We start from the raw sequence: 27,657 nt of genomic DNA, 5'->3' as shown, positions 1-27,657 counted from the left end.
TAGCTAGTGAAATGAGCATGCTAACCAGCCTGCCCCGGCCTGTCCTGTCTTATAAAACCACCTGTACCTCGAGAGGCGATAGTGAGTCACTGTGCCGGAATGGGGTGGGAGGGGGGTGGGGGGGCAGTTTTGGATGACGTAGGCTAATACAGTGTTTCCCACAGGATTTTGAGAGACTGTGGTGGGTGGGTGGAAACAAATTTTGAACATTTTAGAGTTAAAGTGGCAGTAAGCAGTATATTTTTGGCATCGTTGTGCAAAAATTCCAAAATAACCTTTCAGCATATTGTAATTCAAGTGTTCTGAGAGATAACTAGACTTAATCACCTCCTCATGGCTCTGTTTTCAGGCTTTAGAAAATCTATCACAGGTCATTTCAGAGAGAGAGTGTTCCTATGATTCTGAAAACATCTGAGGAGAGAAATAGACATTAACGTAACATAATATTGTTTCATATTTGATCAGCGCTGCCTAGTTCTCGAGTGATTAACAGCCGGCTCTCATAGATGGCAGATGCAAGATTTCACAGACCGGAGGAAAACAAGCAGTAAGAGCTGATCTGAGGTGTGCTGCTTACTGCTTGTTTTCCTCCGGTCTGTGAAATCCTGCAGATGCCGTTAGGAGCACCGGAGGACACCGGGGGACACACAGGAACATGATTTTTTTTCAGGTTACCTGTCTCATGCACTACTGTCAAGATATAGCGACCGTTTTATAAAAATATATTTTTTAATCATATTTGCTCCAATCTCTCCTACTTCAGCTTTAAATACATCAATCTGGTGCACTTTAAGAGCAAAATTAAGAGGCTAGATCTATGAAGAACTTGGTGCTCTAGTAAACAATGTAATCATACAGGTTGTATGGTTATGAATGCTGATGGCAAAAAAATGGTATGATTGGATGAAGATCCACCGCACACTCTGCTCCACCGGTTGCAAAATGTGAATAAATATATTTTTCAGTGCTGTTTTATTGGGCATCAACCTAACTTTTTTACGCACATATTGTTGAGAAAAATAAGAGAGACTTGAGGTGTAAAGAAATACTTCGGTTCAGGTTGCAGTTACGTGAGACACAGCCGAGACGGAGCCGTGCAGACTGCACGGTGGCTCAGAAGGAAGTGAAACCCTTTGCGCAGCAGCCTCGTCAACTCGCTACACAGGAAGTGATATCTAATGAGCTGGCTGAGTTAAACCCTCAAGTTCACATGTAAAAATGTCTAAACCAAATGGAGTGTAACACTAATAAAGGAAAATAAATGTTAATCTTCTCAGATTAAGTTGTCGGTATATTTTGCCTCAAGCAGTGGAGGCTGGTCCATAGAGGCAGAGGAGGTTGCTCCTCCTCTATTTTTGAGAGGCATGAGGGAGATCAAAAAATTCAAAAAATAGTAATTGATTGAATTACCAAATATAATCATTTATAAAATATTTTTTCTTTATTCTTTGGAAAAAATCCATTATTCAAATCCTGATTCAAGTTCAACAGCTTCAACAGCGATGCCTGCAGGTCAGAGGGGAAAGGGCAGCCTGTGTGTGAGAAGTGGTTGTGGGCATCATGGGGGGTAGAGGAGGACAAGCACCCTCTGTCCTCCCTTAGGGCGGGACATCTTATATCAACTCAATCCATTTAATTTTTTTCATGCTGATCTGTGATTGGCCAAAACACGATCGGCCAATCAACAATCAGAAGAATACAACATTGACAGCGGGTTGGTCCAATGATGATGTCCCAATGTCCTCTTCAGTCTCTACCGCTGTGTTATATGTGATAAAAAGGCAGTAAAGTATCAGACAGCAGCTTATTAGGAAATGAATTATAACGTACAAATTGTGAACTACTTTTTAACACATAACAAAACAAATCCTTTTTATTTAGGCCTGTTTATTGAACTGTAGCTAGTTACTAGTGTTAGCTAACGCAACAGTTAGCTTGTTATAGCAGCCCTGACAGACCCGTACAGCAGTCCGTCAGCCATACTGAGATCCAGTCCGGGTCACTTCTCAACCTGCAACCCGCTCCGTTGTGGCATGCTCCCCGGTCAGCACCCGGTTAGTGACAATCAGGAATTATCACATTCACTACAATCACAGACTATCCCCCTAATGATGCTCTGACAGTTTGGGAGTCCCGTAGAGAGTTTTTTTCTCAGAGGAAGCTTATTGCTGTTTGGGACGACAGAAATTATTTTTCCAAATTGTCCAAAAACCATGTGCATATTTTGCAAATTCATCACATGCTGTTTATGCTGTTTCACCTGATAAAGTCACATTGTGTTTGTTGAAAAGCAATAAAGAAAGCAGGTCCAACATTAAGATAACAGTTCGTTATCCAAAGAAAATAAGATCATTTGTAATCAGGAAAAAAAAATATCCTGGTATCGCCAGATAACAAGACAATTCATTTGTGATCTTCCGTACTCACCATCAAAGTTTGAAGCAAATAAAAAAAAAAATACTCAGATTACAACTTAATCAGCAGACATAAGAACATTACTTTAGCCAATTGTATCTTGTATGTTCATTTCGATCATCGGATGTACCATTGTGCTGGTATATTCTGGCCCATATGGTGGCAGAAGCCAGGAAACAGGCTCACAGGATTAACCCAGCCCTTAGAATAATACACGGCTAATCAACTCCAATAGTCTATGATTATGGTTTTAGCTATAGTGAGAGACAAAGAGGTGAGAGAGCTAATTCAAGTCGGGCCGGCCTTACCTCTGTTCATAACCAAATGTTTGGCACTCGCCTTGTCTATTTAAGGGTCCTGCAGTAAATACCAGGCAAGGGAGTGTTAAGCCCCAGTATTGTATCTCCAACATGCACAGATGGTCTGAGTTCAGCTGTTCAGCTGCAGACATCACAAACACAGTCAGGCCCTTGGCAAATACAACATATAGGCCAACAACTGTGTGGTTTGGAGTAGGGATGTTGACGATTAATCGACGATCGATTAATCGGTCGTCAAGAATTTGATCGAGCGTGTGAAATTGAATCAATCTACTATCAAATAAAGATCTATATGTGGTTAAATTCTAGATATCAGTAGAATGGAGTATTTTCAAAGCATGTTTCAATGACTTGCATTCGCAACCAGAAAGGCGGCTGAGGTGGCCACACCGAACTGACAGGATGAAGGCGATGCACCCGACAGAGACGCTTAGTCAGCAGCGTCGGGAGCAGCATCTGTGCATCAGGCCTCCGCCATGGCTCCGGCAAAGCTGGCACGCCACTACGTCTAGGCCTCTACCTTTATATGTTTGCTATGTAATGCTGTCAGAGAATATGCAATATGTTGCTGTGGAAATAAGGCTTTGATTGAGGACAAAAACACATTTTGAATTATAGTCAGGATTATAGGCGATTCATTGATTGTTAGTGGTACCGATGATCGATGAAGTAAAGTGCTTAAATATGCATCCTTTATTTGGAGTCAACATGCTACATAATGAATAGTATAAAATAAAACAGGAAAGACATCTGTGCACATGGTCTCTGTTTTAGAAGTCAGTGATATCTGATCAGCTAGATCAGGGGTCAGCAACTTTTACTATCAAAAGAGCCATTTTAGGCAAAAAAAACAAAAACAACTTGTAAAATTACTACTACTATACATACATATATATGTACTAATATTATGACTTTATTCTCATAATACTAGGACTTTTTTTCTCATGAAATCATAACAGAAGTTATCTCATGATGCTTTTCATGTAGAGCAGATCTAGACCGTATACTCTATAATGTAGAGACCCAACAAGAGATCCCCCCATGAGCAACAGAGGCAAGAAAAAAACTCCTCTTAAGCAGGTAGAATCCTTGGACAGAACCAGAACCAGGCTCTGGATTGACGGACATCTGCCTCGACTGGTTGGGTAGAGAGGGGGGGGTGTGGGGGTGTGGGGGGGTGTGGGGGGAGGGAGGGGGAGATGCACAGTAACCACAATAATAGCACAACAGCTATAATAGTAATAAAAATAGGACTAATAACAAAAATCAATTGCAGTGGATGTAATAGAGTGATAATAGAAATATCAGTAATAATAATAGAAATATGACCACTACTACTAATAATAGCAGTAATAGTAGCAGTGGTCATAATAGAAATAGGGCTGATAATAATGATAATAGCAGTGGGTGTCAAGCAGGCAGCAGACACACCCCCGATCCAGGTGTAACCCCGATCCATGGATACCTGCGAGATGAGAAAGCACAAAGACTCCGGGGGAAGAAATCAAGTTAGTAACATGCATGAATGGGACATGAATTCAAATTCAAAGAGAGGGAGAGAAGGAGAGAGCAGCTCAGTGTATCATAGGAAGTCCCCCGGCAGTCTAGGTCTATAGCAGCAGAACTAGGGGCTGGTCCAAGGCAGCCTGAGCCAGCCTTGGGCCAGCCCTAACTATAAGCGTTATCAAAGAGGAAAGTCTTCAGCCTCCTCTTAAATGTGGAGAGGGTGTCTGCCTCCCGGACTGAAACTAGGAGCTGGTTCCACAGAAGAGGAGCTTGATAGCTGAAGGCTCTGGCTCCCATTCTACTGTTGGAGACTCTAGGAACCTCAAGTAACCCTGCTGCATTCTGGGAGCGCACTGTTATAGTGGGGTAACAGGGTACTATGAGCTCTTTAAGATATTTATTGGACAGCTACATTGCTTGTTACTGTGCAGATTCAGATATTACATACAAAACATATATATAGGGCAGTTGAATATGATGCATTGTTACAGAATAATCTACCCAAAGTATAGAAAGTACTTAGAATAAGCTCTCTATCAACCAGTTACAACATTAAAGTGCTGGTAACATCAGTAGCCTGTAACAATCCAATAATATAATATGTAATAATGCATGATGAAATATTAATGATGAAATATTATTAAATTAATGCTATCTGTTTCCAGTCTAGCTTCATGGAGTTCAAGTACCTCGGGGTCTTGTTCACGAGTGAGGGGACTATGGAACGTGAGATTGGCCGGAGAATCGGAGCAGCGGGGGCGGTATTGCATTCGCTTTACCGCACCGTTGTGACGAAAAAAGAGCTGAGCCGGAAGTCAATGCTCTCGATCTACCGGTCAATCTTCGTTCCTACTCTCACCTATGGTCATGAGGGCTGGGTCATGACCCAAAGAACTAGATCGCGGGTACAGGCGGCCAAAATGGGTTTTCTCAGGAGGGTGGCTGGCGTCTCCCTTAGAGATAGGGTGAGAGGCTCAGTCATCCGTTAGGGACTCGGAGTAGAGCCGCTACTCCTTTGCATTAAAAGGAGCCAGCTGAGGTGGTTCGGGCATCTAGTAAGGATGCCCCCCTGGGCGCCTCCCTAGGGAGGTGTTCCAGGCACGACCAGCTGGGAGGAGGCCACGGGGAAGACCCAGGACTAGGTGGGGAGGTTATATCTCCACACTGGCCTGGGAACGCCTCGGGATCCCCCAGTCAGAGCTGGTTAATGTGGCCCGGGAAAGGGAAGTTTGGGGTCACCTGCTGGAGCTGTTGCCCCCGCAACCCGACCCTGCATAAGCGGTTGAAGATGAGTGAGAGTGAGTGATCGATTTTCTTGAAACTCGAAAAAAAAAAAACTGAACTGGAAGTGATGTGGCATCGTTTGCATTGGGACAAAAATACTGCCATCACTTTACATAATATATGATTCAATCAGGAGTCATTAGCCACAAGAATACATTAGATAAGACTACAGCGTAGGGCTGTCAAAGTTAACGATAATTACGCGTTAACACAAAATAGTTTTAACGCCACACTTTTTTTTTAACGCAGTCGATCTTTCGGAGGTTGTAGCGGGCTCACTCTTAAAGCTAGAGTGAAGATACTGGTATCAAATGAAACGAGCAATCCATTGATACCAACCATATCATGCAGCTTAAATAATGCTCCAAACTTACGCCACTTTTAGGTGAAGTAAAACTGTCATGGCCATTTTCAGAAGGGTGCCTTGACCTCTGACCTCCAGATATGTGAATGAAAAGCTTCTGACTTCATAAAGAAAGTCTTCATTATTTATTTGTACTTTTCCAGAGACTCTGGCTGAGTGTTCCTGTAGTTCAGCGGCTCCTTCACAAAAGAGAAGAAATGCTGGTTCCCGACCAGATCAGATGGATGACGGACCGCAAGATGGACCGAACAGAAGTGAACGCCTGTGTTTAAGTGGTAGTAAAGTGCACATTAACCCTCTGAGACCCGTGGGATCGCCAAACTTTACTGTCTTTCAAAGGCTCTAGCAGGTTCAGTTTTAGGGCTAGAGTGGAGCTACATATCATATATCATATGCAACTAGAAAACCTAATGAATCCATCGGTACCAACAATGTCATACTAGCTTGTTGCGAAGGAGGTTAATTAAGGCTCCAAAGTTGGTTTAAATTTAAGTGAGGAAAAACTGTCATGGCCATTTTCAAAGGGGTCCCTTGACCTCTGACCTCCAGATATGTGAATGTAAATGGGTTCTATGGGTACCAACGAGTCTCACCTTTACAGCCATGTCCACTTTATGATAATCAAATGCAGTTTGGGACAAGTCATAGTCAAGTCAGCACACTGACACACTGACAGCTGTTGTTGCCTGTTGGGCTGCAGTTTGCCATGTTATGATTTGAGCATATTTTGTTATGCTAAATGCAGTACCTGTGAGGGTTTCTGGATGATATCTGTCATTGTTTTGTGTTGTTAATTGACTTATAGTAATAAATATATACATACATTTGCATAAAGCAGCATATTTGACCACTCCCATGTTGATAAGAGTATTACATACTTGACAAATCTCCCTTTTAAGGTACATTTTGAACAGTTAAAAGATGTGGGATTAATTTGCGATTAATCGCGATTAATCCCTGACGACTATGTGATTAATCATGATTAATCGTGGGGCAACCATGCGATTAATTCAATATTTCAATCGATTGACAGCCCTACTACAATGACATGAACAAAGAAGCCTTTAGGCCATGTTGGCAAGTAGTTTTTGAAGATCATCACCTCCTTCTGCACCTCATCAAACAATCAGACATCAGCATATCAGACTGAGCAGCGGTAGTCTATGAATATAGTGATTGTTTCATTGTTAGTTTGATGAAAGGAAGAGGCCATGCAGCACCAGCAAGTCATTGTTCTACGAGAGACATCGAATACAGAACGTTTGCCATGATGCAGCTATATGCTTCAGATCTGCTGTGCCAAAGTAATGTGGCCCCTGATTTGCATTATCTTGGATCTAGCCTGAGTGCAGCTGCTGCTTGGGTTATGTAATATGATGCTCCATATGTTCCACATGACTAATTACACTATACAAAAGGAGGAGGGTAGAGGGAGCGTTAGGGTAAGGAGAAAGGGGAGGAGGAGGAGGAGGAGGAGGAGGAGGAGGAGGAGGAGGAGGAGGAGGAGGCTGGATACGTTTGGGGAGCTGAGGATGAGAAAGAGGGGTGATGAAATATAAAGAATGCTATCATTAGTTCCTGTTCCTTCAGTTTATATCAACAAGTGTGATCAGCCTTGCAGCCTGTGTCTCCTTCGTCTCCATCCCCGCTGTTCTCCAATCAGTCCAAATTGATTGTGATAGCTGCAGGCTTTGACCTACTTTGAAGAACAATAGCTCCCCATGGCTGCTTGGGACATTCTGATGGTTTGGTTTTGGAGGTCACCCAGGCTTGGACAGCGCAGAGCTGCTAGGAAAAGGTGGGGTTGCAGCCTAACCCCTTCATCCTTTTCAGAAGCGCACTACCATCCTCTTTGACCCCACGTGACAAAGACTCTAAAGGGTCAAAACAAGCAGCTCCCGGGAGTGTCCAGACACCAGCTGCCTCCGAACTTCTACCCCATGTACAGTGACAACAGCCACACAGCTGTGGATGTCTTCCTCTGTATGGTCTCCATACAGGACCCGCTTTTCTTCAAGTAGAGCTGTGGACATACGGGAGGCTATATGATTGTTTCTCTGTGCCCCTGACAAGTCCTCCAACCAAAATGAAAAAGGTTGGTGGGCAGAACCTTTCAAAATGACACATATTACTAGGGTATCAGGTATCAGGTCCGATACTGTGCTCATGTACTGGTACTCGCAGACGGCTCCGAAACAACGGCACCGATACCACTTTACAGCAGCGTGACGTTAACCTCTCGTCACCATCTTTCGGGTCCTCACGCTCCACCTCCCCGACGGTGCGGGCGAGACGGGCCGGTGGCGCACCCGACCCCGTTGGGGGCGGGATCCCACCTCAGCCGGCGCGCGCCGCCACGGTGTTTTGCTTGCGCCCTCTGACTCGTGCATGCGTTAGACTCCTTGGTCTGTGTGGTTCAAGACGGGTAAGGTGGGTTGCTGCCATCGCTGCAGACCCCTGACGCCCTTTACGTTGGCCGAACCCCGCCTCGGGGGCACGACGCGGTTGGGGCGCACTGAGGACAGTCCGCCCCGGACGACAGTTGCATCGGGAGCAGGGGGCCCTTTCGGGCGGGGAGAGAAGGTGCAGCGAGCCCTTTGTCCACAGCGCGGTGAGGTCTGGGCGGGGAGCGCTGTAAAGCTGCGGCCGTGAGCCACCTTCGCCCCAAGCATTTCCAAGCCGACCTAGAGCCGGTGGCGACGCACACCGCCTCGTATGCGGGACTCCCCAGCCTGCTGTGTGTCGCTCACACCCTCCAGCTGGCTGTTAACAAGGGTCTTTTGGCACAGAGAAGTACTCGTATCGGTACTCGGTACTTGGTATCGGCGAGTACCCAAATGTAAGTACTTGTACTCGGTCTGAAAAAAAAGTGGCATCGGTGCATCCCTACCTAATACTATTCAATAACTACTTTCTTGTTTTACCAGTTCAAGTGACAAAAAGATGACCATGGTCGTATTAAGATAACCAGAGATCCCTTTACCGATGGTGATGGTGCCCCCTTCACTCCTTTTGTTGCTCCAAAGTTTTTCAGGCTTCCATGTTTTTCAGCTGAGCCGATTGAGAGCATACATGTTCCAGACTTGGTCTGGCCGAGCCAGCTGACTGCCTGTTGGCTCCACACACACACACACAATGACTTGAAATAATTTAGTGATATGGCTCTTCAAGCCTTTTCAAATGCAGGGACCTAATAGATCAAATTCTGAAAGTCATTTCTAAAAAAATTGACTGATTTGACAGATTGTTTGTTGGGGACTAAATGTGACCATCTGGGGGTCCCTGTGTGTTTTTTGTGTATGTGACATAAAAAACATTTAAGAGGTCCTGATACAGAGAGGCTGTGGCCCCGTGTGCCATTATCTGGTTAACCTACAGATCCCACATCCTCAGCTGTATATCAGCAGGAAACTGCCTCCAAACAGACCCTGCTTTCTGCCTCTATGAGACTGAGACAATGAGTCACATTCTGGCACTCGACCAGCTACACACTGTTGAGACCAAAGCATGAAAGTGGGAGCTCAGGAACTGACACACACACACACACAGAGACACGGGATGCCTAGGGGGGACACTCTGGACCGGATGGTCAGAAGAGACGCCCTGCATAAGAATGGAAATAGAGAGAAGAAAAAAGGAAAAACAACCATGGCAACGCTAAACCAGTGCAGAAGAGAATAAACAGACAAAACAGCCACAGGCAATAATAAACATGCAATCAATGAAAAGGGATTGTGTTGCAGAGATAAGGTTATTACTCATTATTTATTTTTTGGGCTTCCACCACACCGACTGAGATAATATGATAAACATTTCCAAAAGGAATTCTTTCATGCTTTGGAGAAGCCATTGGAACGCTATCTGACACACCATACACCAGGGGATGGCAACCTTTACTATCAAAAGAGCAATTTTAGGCAAAAAAAAAAAAAAAAAAATCTGTCTGGAGCCGCAAAACATTTGCAGTGAGGTAGGGGCCACATTGGGGGAAAAAAAATCGGAGATTTGGAGAATAAAGTCATAATATTACCAGAACAAAGTCATAACTTTATGAGAAAAAGTCCTAATATTACCAGAATAAAGTCATAACTTTATGAGAAAAAAAGTCGTAATATTACCAGAATAAAGTCATAACTTTACGAGAAAAAGTCATAATATAACGAGAATAAAGTCATAACGTTACGAGAAAAAAAGTCATATTACCAGAATAAAGTCATAACTTTCCGAGAAGAAAAGTCGTAAGATAACGAGAATAAAGTCATAACTTTACGGAAAAAAAAAGAAAATAACTTGTAAAATTACTACTACTATACTTCTAGACATACATTATATATATATATATATATACTAATATTATGACTTTATTCTCATAATACTACAACTTTTTTTCACGTACACTTTTGACTTAATTCTAATAATATTACAACTTTTTCTTTCGTAATATTACGATTTTATTCTTTATTCTCTCGACTTTTATTTTCCTCAATGTGGCCCTAATACTCCGCCATACCATCGTACCATAGACCTACAACAATGATAAATAAAAATGAAAATGGAAACAAAAAAACAGTTATTCATTTCCACTAATTTTTAAAAAAATCCACGGGGAGCCACTGGAGAGGAGTTAAAGAGCTGCATGTGGCTCCGGAGCAGCAGGTTGCAGACCCCTGCCATACACAAACAGAGCACACATGAACCATAAAGCTGTAGTTCAGCTAACACATGACCAACCATCTACTGTCTCCCATCTGTCTGTGTGTAGAGCTGGGACCACATACAGTAAGTGGCTGCTGAGCCTCACTATATTTCCACTTTTGTGTAACATCACAGCTGTGCTTGCTAGTTGTCATCAATGAATTTTTTTCCAGAGGCCTGTACTACGAAGCAGGATTTGGCGTTAGCGAGGTAACTTCAGGGTTAACCTTTCAGGGTTTTCAGTCCTACGAAGGTGGATCACTTCTTACCGGGGTAGATCACCATGGTAACTGATGCTGAACAGCTCCGGAGCAGGTTATGTTCCAAATAAGAGATCAACTCGTATAAAAGCACCTCCTTCTGACCAATCAGAGCTCGTTCGTTCGTTAGTTAGTTAAGCCAGATAACGAGAAGATACCCTGAGTATGTTGAACTCGCTTCGTAGTACAGGCCTCTGGAGGGGACATTGTCCTCCTCTGCTGACATCCTCATTGTGTCTAACTTGAGAAGCTTCAGCATGATTGACCAGCTCTGGAAATGAGGAGATAAGATAACATGGGATGATCTCCAAGAAAAACATTGGTACCACCTAATAAGAAATTTGATCAAAAGTTTTAGCTGAAGATAGCAAACACTGGGCCCCTGTGACAACCCCTCATACAAACATCCGTTCTTTAGTGTACTATGTACATGTAGTAGTGCTCTGGGGGGAGTTTGGTCATGCTGACTATCGTGAACAGGTGACAAACCTCACACAGAAAGAAGTAAGAGGTAAGAAGCTAGAATAAGAATATGAAAATGTTCTTGCATGAAGCGCATTATCATGATTTGTATCTTCCTCAGGCAGCATCCAATGCAGAAGTGTGTCAAGGTTGTAACGTGTTGCAATCAGCAGTGACCGCTGATCCGATCCTTTTCTGTGTTCTGCAGCGCCTGCATATTGAGCATAACACGTTTTCTGACTTTGCAACATGTTTCCGTGGCTGCATTGTATTGTCTTTTGAAGCTGTATGCTCGGCGGACACATGTGTGTCTTTGGTGTTTTCTTGGGGAGACTGACAGCAAAACCTGGTATTTATCTTGAGACGGTTAAACCATCTATACTATGTTTTTATAAATACACTATACTCAATGTGTATCTGGCTCTTTACTAGGTAGTAGATGTGAAGAACTGGGCACCTTTCAACCAAGTACAATGAATTGTCTCTTTTGTTAACTCCACAATGGTGATGCAATAAGGAAGTGACGAGTCTGTCTGCTGAGTGAGATACACACACACACACACACACACACACACACACACACACACACACACACACACACACACACACAAGCTCACACACAAGCTCACACACTCCTTTGCCTCCTCCTCCACTTCCCTCTCCGTCCATGCTGCCTTTTCATGAATGGAGCTGCAGAGTGGAAGTCCTTCATTGGCTGAGTGGCGGACCAATCAGAGCAGAGCCTCGGATGGGTCTTCAGGCCATTCACAGAAGTTCCTGACTCCCTCTCCCTCCTTCTGTCTCTCTCTCTCCCTCCTTCAGTCTCTCTCTCTCTCTCTGTGTCTCTCTCGCTCTCCCTCTGTCTGTCTCTCTCTGTCTGTCTCTCAATTCAATTCAATTCAATTCAATTCAATATGTTTTATTGGCATAACTGTCAGGTGAACAATATTGCCAAAGCATCAATTCAATAATGAGCAAAAAAAGAAGAAGAACAAAATAAAAACAAAAACATATACATACACATATATACAATTAATTAAGCAAATTACAATATAAAGATATTTTAAAAAAAACATGAAAATGGTAGAAAACAATATAGAAATAATGTGTTTAAGAAGGAAAAATATAGCTACATGGGTTAGCACACATGCCTGGAGGTGACCTGACATGTGAAGGCGTGCCCATGTTATTATATTGCTATATCTCTGCGCCCCCCCCCCCCCCCCCCCCCATCTTTTTTTATATTAACTCTTTGTTTATTTAATTTATTATTATTATTACTTTATTTTTTGTATTAATATTATTAATTCTTTTTTATTATTCTTATTCTTTCTTTTCTTTTCTTAATTTTATTTCAATTTTGAATGCTGTAGTTGTTTTCTCTAGTGTACTTATTGTGTTCATCTCTAAGCTCAACTACTTAAAAAAATGTTTTATAAACAATTGTAATTATGAGCTGTAAATTGCATATATGAAAACAACCTCAAAAAAAGTAAAAAAATAAAGTATGAAAAAAAAGGGGCTCTGGTTCAAGTCCCGCTTTCAGTATGCAGCTCAAATGGATGTCCCATCACACTTTCGTCTTTGGTCCGGAGTGTAAGAATGGACAGAAAAGGTTCATTCACAGTTTTAGGTCTGACACTGGGCAAGTGCTGACTGATCACACTGCAATCCACAAACATGCTGTCAGCTTTTACAGTAACCTGTTTAAATGTAAGCACGGAGAGGAGCAGGCAGTGTCTCACAGCTTCTATACTGGTCTTCCTCAGGCTGAGCAGCAAAGTGATGTAGAGTTGGAAGCAGCTCTCTCTCTCTCTGATGAACTCTATGCTGCTCTGCAGAGCATGCAGAGTGGGAAAGCTCCCGGAATAGATGGTCTATCTGTTGACTTTATAAGTCTTTGTGGTCGGTGGTGGTGGTGGTGGGGGATCTGCTGGCAGTAGTGAGTGACGGTCTCGCCGGAGGGCGTCTGCCGCTGTGCTGCAGGAGGGCGGTCCTTACCTTACTGCCTAAGAAAGGTGACCTGGGGCCTGTGTCTCTGCTCTGCTCTGATTATAAGCTCCTCTCCAAGGTGTTGGCAACCAGGCTGAGCAGAGTGAAGGAGCAAGTGATTCAGTGTGATCAGACCTACTGTGTACCGGGCAGGCTGATTTCTGATAATATTATTTTGATTCGAGACCTTTTAGAGATCTGTAAGCTGTTTAGCCTCAAAGTTGATATCATATCAATTGATCAGGAAAAAGCTTTTGATCGTGTCGAGCATTAATATTTATGGCTCACGTTGTGCCAGATGCCTCCCTGCTCATACTCTACCTTTGGCATGCACCAGCCTGAACTCAAAGTGCGTCGCCGCCGCAAGATTACTTGAGAATGGAAGAGAAAACTCAGCCCTGCAGTAGCACTTCCGCAGTTACTTGTCATGAGGTAGCGTTGTTGAGTTGAGGTCCTCTCTCTGCTCTGTGTCTGTGAAGTAGTTACGATGCGGCGGAGCTCTTGAATGTGTGTGAGGGGCGTTGCCTTGGAAGGAGCTCTGAGGGGAGGGGGTGGGTTTAGACTGAGCACCTGAGGCGATGCTACATTCAAATTATGCTAGCTTTCCAACATCGTCGACCCTATCTTTAAGGTTTTGTATTGTGATATTCAGAGCGTCCTGAAAATCAATGGTGGTTTGAGCGCTCCTTTTCAAGCTCAAAGGGGAGTTAGACAAGGCTGCGCCCTCTAGGGCATGTTATATTCTTTAGCAATCGAGGCTTTCTTGCACAAACTTAGATCTGACCTTCAGGGGCTAACTATTCCAGGTTGTAAGCACCTGTAAAATTGTCAGCCTATATGCAGATGATGTGGTCGTCCTGGTGGACAGCCAGCAGGATATTGACATGTCGGTTAAAAAGATGTTGTCCAGTTTGGTTAACTGGGACAAAAATGAAGCTCTCACTGTCGGTGGACTGGAGGAGAAGCTCAGTTTGCCTGGGGGGGCTAAAATATTTAGGAGTGTTTTTGGGTGATCAAAACGAAGAAGGAAAACTGCTGTCCTTTGCCTCTCCGAGCCTGTTTTTTTTTTTTTTGAGGGAGTAAAGGGGAAAATCCTATATGAAGCGCTAGCAAAGGCTAAATACATTACAGCACTAAGGGAGGTCAGGGAGCATCAGTGGCAGGGTCACCTGGGGGGTAGACAATGGCAGGGTTTAGGTGGACGGTGCTGTATAAGCTCAGAGAGAGAGAGACAGAGAGAGAGAGAGAGAGAGACTTTAACCTCCTTTATTAAAATATGTCTACCACGTACTTATCACAGTGCTGTATAATAATAATAATAACAATAATAATACATTTTATTTATATAGCGCTTTTCTGGATACTCAAAGACACTTTACACAGATACAATGATCATAAAACAAGGACATCATAAAAATATAAAACACACACTATTAATTACACATTAAAAGCAGTTCTAAAAAGGTGAGTTTTGATTAGTGATTTGAATGTGGACAGGTTGGTGCAGTCTCTGATGTGTTTGGGGAGTGAGTTCCAGAGGGAGGGGGCGGCTATGGAGAATGCTCTGTCGCCCCAGACATACAGTCATACAGTCACTCAATGTCTCTCTCTCTCTCTCCCCCTCTCTCAGTCATACAGGTACAACGTGTTTGTTCCTTCTTGTGTAAAGTTGATCAGTGTCTCTCTGGGACAGTATGGAATCATCATTCCTGTACACAGGTTTATCCGCATGCATTTCAATTTCCATACAAAAAGACATTCTCTATTGCTGGTAGTAGGTATACAAAGACTGGTTGGCCCACCTCACCTATAGCAGTAGAATTCTGCTCTTCTACATTTTGACAACATCATCATTTGACAGCTAGTTTCCATTAAGTTCAGTTGGATCCCTAGTGTTACAAGAGCTTACATCTGACCAGGTTGGATTGACACACACTCTATGCTGCCAGGGGTCACATGACACTGGCCTTGCAGGTTGTAGTGATGTTAATACTGCACTTAAGACTTGAGACAGACTTTGGTTGCTGGGAGATAAAAAGTGCAAAGAAGCCAAACCCATTAGTAACAGGTCAGGACCTATAAGTTGCCCTGTTATCATGTTCTAGTTGCGGTCCCACCTCAGTTAAGCAGAAATTCTTTATCGACAGCAAGCTTATCCAGCTGGGCAGGGACGATGTGTGGGAGCCACCACAGATAACACAGCTTCTACAGTTGGACAACAGGCGTGGTCATTGATGAACAGACATTTAGTACCAGATCTCATTGGACAGAGAGTTGCTGTGAGCTCATTTCAAACAATGCAGTGGTGATGTCCAGTGCTTTGAGTCTGCAGTCAGAGAATGAATTAACTTATTGAAGCAGGTGACAGCAGCTGTCAGCGATGAAGCATTTAGTGTCAGTTATTAAAATACATGTGCTGCTCTCTAGGATGTAGTTAACATCTGTTTTATCTCCAGTGAATTTGAATGTCGGTTCAGTCTATTCCAGAGGTCATTTTGTTAGCCACCAACAATGTGGGTTGTATTTCACTTCCTGCACTGATAAATGGAAAATGTTACAAGTATAGATTATTAGAGATAAGAGATGTTTTAATCTAATATTTCAGTTTTTTTTAGTCTGACAAGACACAACTGCTGTTACAGGATATTTTAGTTCCTAGTCAGTGTGTTACCTACAGTAGATGGAGTTTGGAGATTGGATACTGTATATATTGTGATGTTCTAATTTTGTCTAATGTTTTATTGCACTTTATGTTCTGTGTTCTAATATCTTGTATGGCCTTGCCTTCTGTCGCTACCTCTTGGCCAGGTCGTCATTGTAAATGAGAATTGGTTCTCAATTGACAAATCTGTTTAAATAAAGGTAAATACTATATGGAAAAGGAGTAGCAGCATGGGAGCAAAGCAATGTACTGCTGTGGACAGGGGGCAGCAGCTATATGCAATGTAGACACCTAAAAAAAATCAATATCAGTTTAAAGGGACTGTTTGTAACTTTTTAAGCGTATAAATGTACCGGGTCGGGACACATGCCGCTCGCATATGCGCGCTCGCGTGTGGCCGGAGTCTACGCTCCTCTGCCTGCTTGCCTTCACTCACACCGCGCGCGTTCTCGCTGTCTCACTCTACCTCTAGACGTGAACGCGCGATCACACACTGCAGAAGAGTTAGTTTAGCTCTGAGAATATCTAGTGAATGTACAGGGGACATTTGTTTAGAAATAACTGCTGCAGCTCCTCCAGACCAACAGAGGTTTCCCATGTCTTGTGAAGTGACGGGGCTCTGCAGCGAGAAACGTTATCGCCTCTGACCGGGTGCCGGTGTCTCCCCCCCGGGCGCAGTCGGGAGACGATAATGTTTCTCTTCCTGCTTCAGCCCCGCTGCTTCAGCCAGCAGGAAAAGCTGACACTAGGATCAGCAGTGATTCATGGAGAGACCTTCGTCTGGTCAGCTAACATTACTGCCAAGCAGGTGAAATATAGAGTGATATTGTGGTTTTAGCTGACATGTGTCGCCTCACTGTTTTGAGCGATGCTCGTTCATGTCTATTTAGAGCGCGCAAGCGCGAGCCCAACGCTGACTTTCGTTGACTTCACGGCCACAGGGGTCGCTGTTAACAAGCATTTCTGAAAGTTACAAATAGTCCCTTTAAGTGTACACTACTTTATTTCGAATATTTTCCGATGGGGAACTGAAATGAAAGTGAAACTTCTTACCTCTGCCAAGGCCAAATGTTTTCACTGGCGTTGGTTTTTGGTTTGTTTGTCTGTCTGTTAGCAGGATTACTTCAAAAGTCCATTATGTATTTGAATGAAATTTTTTGGAGGGGTGGGGTGTGGCACAATGAAAAATCCATTAAATTTTGGTGGCGATCCGGTTCATGATCCGGATTCAGGAATATTTTTTTCAGGAATAAAATTACAGAAATTGAGTTCTACAACGGTTGAAGTGAGTTTTTCTTTGTTTCTGTCCAGTTTGAATGAAGTGTTTTACGCTGCTCCGCTACGTACGGGGGGGGGGGGGGGGGCAATCGTACTCGGGCAGCTTGGCGGAGGTCTGCGCTCTGGCTGTCTGGCTATTTGAAGAGAGTATAGATAAGTTTGACACTCAGTTCAGTTCCCTGTCGGAAAATAATATAAATATAGCGTACACTTAAACTGATATTGATTTTATTTTCTTAAAACAGCAGTACATGGCTTAACTTCCATGCAGGTACCTGGATAATGGATAGGTACCTCATTCAACCGCCCTTCAAAACACCAAACTAACCCTTTATTAGAATGCTATTCTGTGCAGTCACCATGATCCAGTTCTGTCATTCGTCCGTGATAGAGAGTGATGATTGCGGTGAGCAGAAGCTTGCAGTGGAGACGGCGTTGCTAAATGTGTGTTACTGTAAAATGGAAGATGATTGATCTCTCTACCAGTATCAGAAACACAAGCGGCCCATGCTGACCAGTCACACTAAGTGCTGACATGTAGTTTCATTTTTGAGGAGGCACTACAGACGTAGGCAAAGTTGTTGGTAACGTTCCGTTAAAGAGAGAAAAACCCACAATGGTCACTGAAATAACTTGAAACTGACAAAAGTAATAATAAATAAAAATTCACTGAAAATTAACTAATGAAAATCAGATATTGTTTTTGAATTATGGTTCAGCAGAATCATTTAAAAAAACAAACTAATGAAACTGGCCTAGACAAAAATGATGGTAACATTAACTTAATATTTTGTTGACAACCTTTTGAGGCAATCACTGCAATCAAGTGATTTCTGTAACTCTCAATGAGACTTCTGCACCTGTCGACAGGTATGTTGGCCCACTCCTCGTGAGCAAACTGCTCCAGCTGTCTCAGGTTTGAAGGGTGCCTTCTCCAGACTGCATGTTTCAGCTCCTTCCACAGATGTTCAATAGGATTTAGATCAGGGCTCATAGAAGGCCACTTCAGAATAGTCCAATGTTTTGTTCTTAGCCATTCTTGGGTGTTTTTAGCTGTGTTTTGGGTCATTATCCTGTTTGAGGACCCATGACCTGCAACTGAGACCAAACTTTCTGACACTGGGCAGCACATTTCGCTCCAGAATGCCTTGATAGTCTTGAGATTTCATTGCACCCTGCACAGATTCAAGACACCCTGTGCCAGATGCAACAAAGCAGCCCCATAACATAACCGAGCCTCCTCCATGTTTCACATTAGGTACAGTGTTCTTTTCTTTGGATGCTTCATCTCTTCGTCTGTGAACATAGAGCTGATGTGACTTGCCAAAAAGCTCCAGTTTTGTCTCATCTGTCCAAAGGACATTCTCCCAGAAGCTTTGTGGCTTGTCAATATGCATTTTGGAAAATTCCAGTCTCGCTTTTTTATGATTTGGTGTCCTCCTCGGTTGTCTTCCATTAAGTCCACTTTGGCTCAAACAGTGATGGATGGTGCGATCTGACACTGATGTACCTTGACCTTGGAGTTCACCTCTAATCTCTTTGGAAGTTGTTCTGGGTTCTTTGGTTACCATTCGTATTATCCGTCTCTTCAATATGTCATCAATTTTCCTCTTGCGGCCATGTCTAGGGAGGTTGGCTACAGTCCCATGGACCTTAAACTTCTGAATAATATGTGCAGCTGTAGTCACAGGAACGTCAAGCTGCTTGGAGATGGTCTTATAGCCTTTACCTTTAACATGAAGGTCTATAATGTTCTTTCTGATCTCCTGAGACAACTCTCTCCTTAGCTTTCTGTGGTCCATGTTCAGTGTGGTACACACCATGATGCCAAACAGCACAGTGACTACTTTTCACCCTTTAAATAGGCAGACTGACTGATTACAAGTTTGAAGACACCTGTGATGCTAATTACAGGACACACCTTAGTTTAACATGTCCCTATGGTCAAATTATTTTCAATCTTTTCTAGGGCTACCATAATTTTTGTCTAGGCCAGTTTCATCAGTTTGTTTTTTTAAATGATTCTGTTGAACCACAATTCAAAAGCAAAAGCTGATTTTCATTAGTTAATTTTCAGTAAATTTTTATTTATTATTACTTTTGTCAGTTTCAAGTTATTTCAGTGACCATTGTGGGTTTTTCTCTCTTTAACGGAACGTTACCAACAACTTTGCCTACGTCTGTATAAACCCAGGCTGAATGTTTAACCCCCTTTTTTTCCATTTATTTTCACATTTCTATTCCATGTGCCTGAAGTCAAGTTTTGGTTGTGTTGTGTTTCTCCTGTTTGTTTTATCCTCAAACAGAATTCATTTTCTTTTCTAAATACTTACACTTCGCCGGATCCACCTCGCCCAATGTCTGTTAAAATAGTTTTGGTGTGTTATCCAAGGCACATAATTGAGTTTCAAGATAGTAACACAACAAAGACTTGCTTGTCTTAATTTCATCTACATAGTTAGATCTATGATTGTTCCTGGACCGATCAGTTATTTCAGTTTCACAAACTACTTTGGAGCAATAAAACAGTCAGTGGCTGAGTATTGGGATTCCAACCACATAAAGGACCAGCTAACATTGATCTCAGTTATGAAACAGTGATGGCGGCCACACTAACTGATTTAAATCATGTGTGACAAAACCCCCAAACCCACTTCCCAACCTGCCTGCGTAGAATCCTACCGTGAATACAGAGAGACGAGGACCACCCGGCAGGGGTCCTTAATACTCAACACACATGGTTAGGGTTGGCTTATGTTTGAACAGAATGACTTCATAAAATGTTTTGTAATGTGATGTTTAATGTTAGATAGATAGATAGATAGATAGATAGATAGATAGATAGATAGATAGATAGATAGATAGATAGATAGATAGATAGATAGATAGCTAACAGCACACATTTTTGGAAGACCTTGACAGTTGTTCACATGAAAAGTGACAAAAATAGCTGTGTAAAGAATGAAAAAAGAGCTGGCTCCTTTTCTCACCTCCACAAAGCCGACCAGTCACTGAGTAAAGTGGGTGTGAATGTCGGACTGTTGGTCTCGGAAAATTAAAGCAGTTGTTACTGCTGCGTATCTCTCGTGTGTGTCGTCCGCACCGGAAGCGTTTCTGCTGCTGCTGCTGCCAGCCCTTTCTTTACTTTCATAATGGTCATTTCATTTAATTATAAATATCATTTATATTTATTTTAGACAGAGAAAGGTTAAGAAGTAATGTAGTGATTTGTAAATAATAGTAATAATCCACCATTAAAACCCCATACTTTATTTAATCATGGAGCCCTACAAGTCACTGCATGTTCTACAAAACTGTCCTGTAAATATTTCAGAATAAAAGCCTCATGTTAACAAATGAAAGAATTCTGTCAACAGAAGAAACGCTTGAGGGCTTTTATTTTGAAATGAAAGCAGGAAGTGTTGATTTAAGAAAATAAATCTTTACTTTTTTTCCTGTCCGTGACATATTCTACAGATACAGACATTGAAAGTGTAGTAATGTTGCTGGTATGATGTCAATATACTGTCAAAAGATAATTTTCATTTGTCCTTTGCTGCTGTGAACGGCGCTGCTCGCGGTAAAAAATAGGCGAGACCTCGAATCTCTAGAAGAGACGCAGCTGACACGCAGCCGAGCCGCACTGTGTGAGTGCTCTAACCTGTTAACATGAACGCCGAAATAAAAAAACATGTTCTGCAGCCGCCGCGCGCTGCTGACGCGAGCGGTCTGGACAGAACAGAATAGGGCGTTATACTATCAAACTATAATGAGCAAAATAATGGTGAGTTTGAGTTGAGTTGAGTTGGGCTCAGCTGTTGGCCCAGTGGAACCAGAACTGACCAGAGAAAACTGTCACCACAAGACAGATGTGTCAGAGGTTATCTGCAGGGTGACTGTGTGTGTGTGTGTGTGCGTGTGTGTGCCTGGGTTATGTGAAAATTGTTAACAGCTGAACTGTTATCTGGGGGCTCCGCTCCATGCACTGACAGACTTGTTACAGTTTATAACTACTGTGTTCTCATCTCTAGTTATTTCTCCAGGGTCAGTGAACATCAGTCAACATTTACGTTACAAATTTTCATGAAGAAGCAGACACTGTAACTGCAACACATGAAGGTCAATTGTCAACTGTATGTCCAGACTAGAACTTTGAACAATCCACCATGACTGAACACCAGCTTGCTACACTGTGACTCTGGCCCTGTTCAAGTGGACAGCTCTATAAGTACAGGTGTAAACGCACTCAAGACGCATAGAGGACGCATTGAGATCGGATCTGTCAGACCACATTCGGAGGTGGTCTGGGACTCATTTGAACACATTCTTTTAGCAGTTTGTACGTGAATGTGTCCTGGACCACATTAAGGAGGGTCAGCAGGGTCTCTGCGCTCCTCGTATGGATAGACAGGCAGATACGAGCCTCGCGGCATGCAAACGGCCTACGTGCTCTACTATATCCTGTCAGTACATCTGTATTTTATTAAAATATATCTTATCTATTGGCTACATATCTAGAGACTATCAGACTGGGAACAGGAAGTGCATTATAATCATACTGTTATATTATATTATCATACTGTCGGAGATGTGTCTGGGATTTTATTCCGGTTCTCTGCACGGAGCTGACACCCGACCGCCCGCTCGCTCGTTCTCATCCCCGGCTCTCTGAAGCTCTGTACGGCGCTGTTTCCTGGCAAAGACAGCGGTGCCGGCGGCACAGAAGTCCCCGGGGACCGCCGGTACAATAACCTTTTATTTTGATGTTCATAATATGTACTAGAACTCACAAATATATAGGCTATTACTACTGACATTCATGTAATATTAGGTCACAACGGCTGCTGTATTAGCCGTGTGATTACTACGTGTTTATTTGCATATAGAGCGGGGAAGTGAGCTCCGATCACAAGTGATCACTGGAGATGCATGTGGAGACGTATTCTAATACGTCAGGTGTGAACAGACTTATTTGGAGCTGTCCACTTGTGATCCCATCCCGCAGGACACATGTTAATGCCAGGTCTGAACAGAACCTGACCTCCATCTGTATCCAAGTGTGTCACGTGTTGCAATACCCAGCGGAACGCGGGAGAGAGACAAAGTTTATTCATACAGCACTTATCAAACTCAGTGATTACAAAGTGGTTTTGTAATAATGGGATTGCATTAATAATTTGAAATTAAGGTGACCTGAGCTGTTGTTGGTTGTTCACTTGTAACGGCAAGTAGGTCCTGAAATCAACCAAAGCAACTAAACAGAGAAGGCAGCAGGACATCTATGCAGAGCTACTGTATACTGTAGCTTGTGATGTAAAGTTGAAAGGATGGTGCTTTGGCAGCAGTGTGGACAGGCCTGGGTTCCAACTGATCACACATTGCAGATAGTGTCAACTTGCGGTCTGATTTCTTGACTGAATTTTCAGTCAAATCTGGTTTCTGGTGTGCATGTAAACACATAATGGTGTATGCTAATGTGTTAGCATGTTGCACCAGAGCCAGCAGTGCATGGGGGAAGAAATGGATGATTTGAGGTTATATGCTGTCTTCACTGAAAGTGGCAGTAGGCAGTATATTTTTGGCATCATCAAAAATGCCATAATAACCTTTCAGCATATTGTAATTCAAGTGTTCTGAGAGATAACTAGACTTCTGCTCCTCCTCATTGCTCTGTTTTCAGAAAATCTAGCCCGTGACGGGAGACTTTGACCAATCACAGATCATTTCATTGAGAGAGCGTTCCTATTGGCTGTGGTCCGGTCATGTGACCAAAACTTGGCGTTCCTTCACCAGATTTCCCAATGGCGGCGGCGTCACAAACTTTCTAATTTTACAGCTAAACCGTGCACTACAAGATGATTCTGAAAACATTTGAGGAGAGAAATAGGCATTAACGTAACAGAATATTGATTCATATTTGATCAGCACTGCCTAGTTTGACCGTTTGGTCGGAGTTCGCGAGTGATTGACAGCCGGCTCTCATAGACAGTAGCTGGACAGCAGACCTCAGATCAGCTCTGACTGCTTGTTTTCCTCCGGTCTGTGAAATCTTGCAGATGCAGTAAGGAGCACCGGAGGACACAGGAACATGATCTTTTTTCAGGTTACCTGTTTCATGTACTACTGTCACAATACAGCGACAGTTTAAAAAAAACAACCTTTTTTAATCATCTTTGATCCAATCTCGCCTACTTCAACTTTAAACAACATTACATTGACCAACAGAAAGTGTTTTTCAAATGCTGAAATGCTGCACGATGTCAAAGTAGGATCACTGAACACGGCAGTTGTGAATGTGTTCCTAGCATGCTCAGCTGTTAGCCCCGAGGTTATTGCTGCCCTCAGGTTCAACCTCAACCCTGTCGTCTGTAGAACCAAATCACAGCCACATGAATAAAGACACAGATAGCAGTTTCTTGGACTCTGCACACACATAATAATGGAGGCGCACACAAAAGTTGCGTTTCCGTAATGTGAATACACCTTTACCCTAACCCTAATATAAACCCAATTCTAGCCTTAACCTTAAAACCCAGTCGTAACATTTTATATTGTCGTGAGGACCAGCCAAAATGTCCTCACAAAGACAGTAAGACAATTTGAATTTCTACAAATGTCACATAACCAGAGTTCAGTAGGAGACTGACCAGTTTAAACACATTACACCAGACAGGCTAGTATGGACAAACCCACAGGATGCTTTCATATCTAACTATGTACCGTATCCTACTACATAGCATAAGTTCATATTTTACAAATTATTACAATGAAATGAGTGCATGTTGTTAGGCTAGATGTCAGGAGTTGTTAGAGGAGCATCGGCCTGTTTCATTAGTTAGCAGCCAAAGATTCGCAGGAACCGCTGACTGGTCAGGACTGCCACTACATGAAAATATGCTCCTTTTTTTTTTTTTTACCTATTTCTTTATTTATCTTCTTGGTTCGATCTGAGCAAGCAAGGGAAGTTGTGAGGGACTATTATCACTGTACACACACACACACACACACACACACACACTATGCAAACAGTGGCACACTCGCGCACACAGTCTGGTCGATTTGCATTTAGGGAAGTAGTGTTTTTAGCTGGAAGGTTTAACGCTCTCCAGCTCTAACTGACATGTAGGCTAAGGTAAACAGTCCACATCCACACCCAGCAGACAGCTGCTCTCAATCTGCAGCAGCACTGTGGATATAAAGCTGGCAGGAATCACATAGATGAATCAGAGATCAAGATGATAATCAAGGTTTAGGACTGCAGCGGAGGTGTTCTTTAGTCAATAAAGGCATGATGGGGCGTCCTGGTGGCTGAACTATTAAACAAACCATGTTGCTGGTGTGACTCAGGTACTTCTCTTTGGTTTGGGTGAATTTTGTGGCACAAAATAGAAAAGACCGTGACAATCAGCCTTGAAAAAGAATAATTGGGGACATTCTGAGAGAAAGGATTTCATCAGGTAAACTTTTCAGGGTATTGCTGTAGATAACAGCAACTTACTCCATCATGCTGTAACAGCACATAAAGCCACATTCATGGATGTTCTGTGTTGAGGTTTTCTTGTTGAAAGTTGTTCTCGAAAGCCACAGACCTTATGCCAGGTGGGTCTGGGCTGTGAGTGGTATAAAAAGCTTTTTGCTTTGTCCCCCGGCTGCAGTCATTTCCAGTAAGGCCTGAGCTCCCTGCCAAATACTTTATAGGGACTCTGAACTGAGACAATGCAGCTGACCTTTCAGAGGTGCTCGCAAGCAAGATTTACAACGTGAAATCCAAGATGGACGGTCGATTTCAAAATGCAAACTAAAGGTGAGGGGCCACGTGATATTTTGGCAGCATCTTTTTTATCAGTTTTTGGGACATTATTTTGCTTTGTAAATGAAAAAAAAAACATTTATATTGAGAGTGAATATTCATTCTTAACCTTGGAATACAGTACTTTCAACTCCATAAAAAGTTGTCTTCTTCATCTGCTGAAGGAGACCGTGAGATGTGGTTGGAAGCGCCATTAAATGATAGTAAGAGGGCTTTGTCACAGCCCGGCTCTAGAGCTGTGACAAAAACGGGAGACACGTGGGTATACTGAACAAATAAAGTGATTTATTAACCAAAATGTATGTAAAAACTAAATCGAAATAATGTATGGGAGGAATCTGTAGAGTCAGTAGTGTAGGGAGTGGATGTGTGAAAATATGCTGCATGGATGTGTGCTGTAAAAACAAAGACAAAGAACCAAGAAACAGAGGTAGGGTGCCTGAGGAGGTCTGCCAGCCACAGACTGCTGCATGCTTTGTCATTTAAGCAGGGAGCACCTGCCCAGGTGTGTCACATGCTGCTGATTCGCCTCCTCATCAGGTCTGCAGCCTTGAAGAGAGAAAGCAAACACAGCAGAGGATCCAAACACAGAGGGGTCGTCACAACTTTGAGTAAAGTTTTTTTGTCAAAAATAATTTATCCACTTTCATAGCAGCTATCCTGAACTTCCTCATTCATTTCAACATGATTTGTTGATATTCCACCAAATTGTAACAAAAGTATTTTCTGATTCACATCTGCATGTTTTAGGTACTTTTCATTTCTTAATAAAGTGGTTTTAAATAATACTGAATTTAAAAATGCAATGACACAAAACAAAATTAGTTTTTTACAAATTCCTCGACTAGCAGTAAATTGCTCTAATTTCCCTACCAAAAAGTCATTTCAATACTTTATTATAATCAATCTAATTACCTGTAATGTATCACCTTAGGCTGCTCAAGTCTACAATTACAATAATTACTAAATGTTCTCAGTTTCACTACAATGATATTCACCTTACATACAAGGCGGTATGAATTTAGACCCACATAATTCAATCAAACACTGACACTAACAGCACAGGAGAGGTTTTGGTTTTCAGTTTCATCCAGAGAATACTTAGCTAGTTCTACAGCTATTTTAGCTGTCAAACAACTTTACGTTAACACTTTACTTAAAGCTAAAGTAGGTGAGATTGGAGATTTGCTCCAATCTCACCTACCTAAGGTTGGCATCCACCGACACGTTACACGGAAACACACTGTGTTAACAATAAGCCGACCACCTCACGGTACCGCCAGCTGTGATCTGTGATCTGTTTTTAATGTAACGCGTTGGCGGCGGTCTGCGCTCTCCGAGTGCCATTCTAGTTTTTTAAACAACAGGTGTACAATACATATGAAGACAAATATAAACAATAATATCAGAGGTAGATGACACAGTTTGGATTTGATCACATTTTTTAATAAAAGGCCAAATAAATGACTAAATTATAAATGGGTTAAATCATATCTAATAATTGTTGATGTTTCTGATGTTCAGGGCAAGCTGCTCCCCCACATACTTATTATTATTTTGTGTTTGTTTCATTAGTGCAGAGGGATGTTGAGTTTAGTGAAAGGCACCTGACCTTTACTGTTCTTCTTTTAGCTGCTGGTTTGGATGGTTGCACACCCATAGTCGCCTGCACATCTGTGTGATGTAGCCCTAAATGTTGTCATCTGTCCATGAAGGATAAATATATGAGAACACATCTGTGTTTGCATACCAAAATGGTATGTCCATCCGCTGTCCATGTCCGCATCCATCTGGATGCACCTGTCAACAACCAGTCAGTCTTTTGCAGACTGTCTTGAGATTAGTTTCAGATTTGCTCAACATTTGGATGGAAACATTTCTACTGTTAACTGCTGTTGTGTGTCATCAATCCAAACTAATGATGTATACAACAAGCTTGTAACATTAATATTTGGTTTATTATTTTGTACTGTAGTGTAGATTATAAAAGACTTGACTTTGACTTGGTATTCATGACTTGAGACTTGACTTAGACTTGAGACGAGGACTCAAAAGGACTTGACTTTTTTTTAATTAGATATTTAAATTTTCTAGATATTGAGAAGTTACGTTTTGTTTTTGAAACATCGGGTGATTTCTAGTAAAATGCGTGCAAACCTGGCAACCTCCTAGGATGCAGCAGACGCCAACGCAGGAGGCAGCGAGCTATCATGGAGGGGCCTAGTACAAAATAATAAAATTTGGATTCAATGATTATGTTGTCGATGGCGGTAGTAAGAAGAGAACAGCGGTATGCAAGGTCTGCGGCTCAAAAATCAGTGACACGACCACCACATCATCCAACTTCATCCGTCACTACAAAACCCACAAATGTAGGCTACGTGAGTGTGTCTTTTTAGCTCAGTTATTGGCTGGTTAAATGTTAGCTAGAAAGCTAACGTTAAGTTTAAGCTACGTTAGACTTGGCTTTGATTATGCATTTTATTGAGAAGACATATCGCCAATGTAAAAGACAATCGGAGGAATGATTCGGGGCCATATAACCAGTTAAACTATGGGGACACGTTACTAGTTAACACAGCTGTGTACTCAATTTCACAGGTTATCAA

The sequence above is a fragment of the Sebastes fasciatus genome, chromosome 2, assembly GCF_043250625.1.
Source record: "Sebastes fasciatus isolate fSebFas1 chromosome 2, fSebFas1.pri, whole genome shotgun sequence".
In the NCBI taxonomy this organism is placed as follows: domain Eukaryota; kingdom Metazoa; phylum Chordata; class Actinopteri; order Perciformes; family Sebastidae; genus Sebastes; species Sebastes fasciatus.
Note: the sequence above shows the minus strand (reverse complement) of the source record.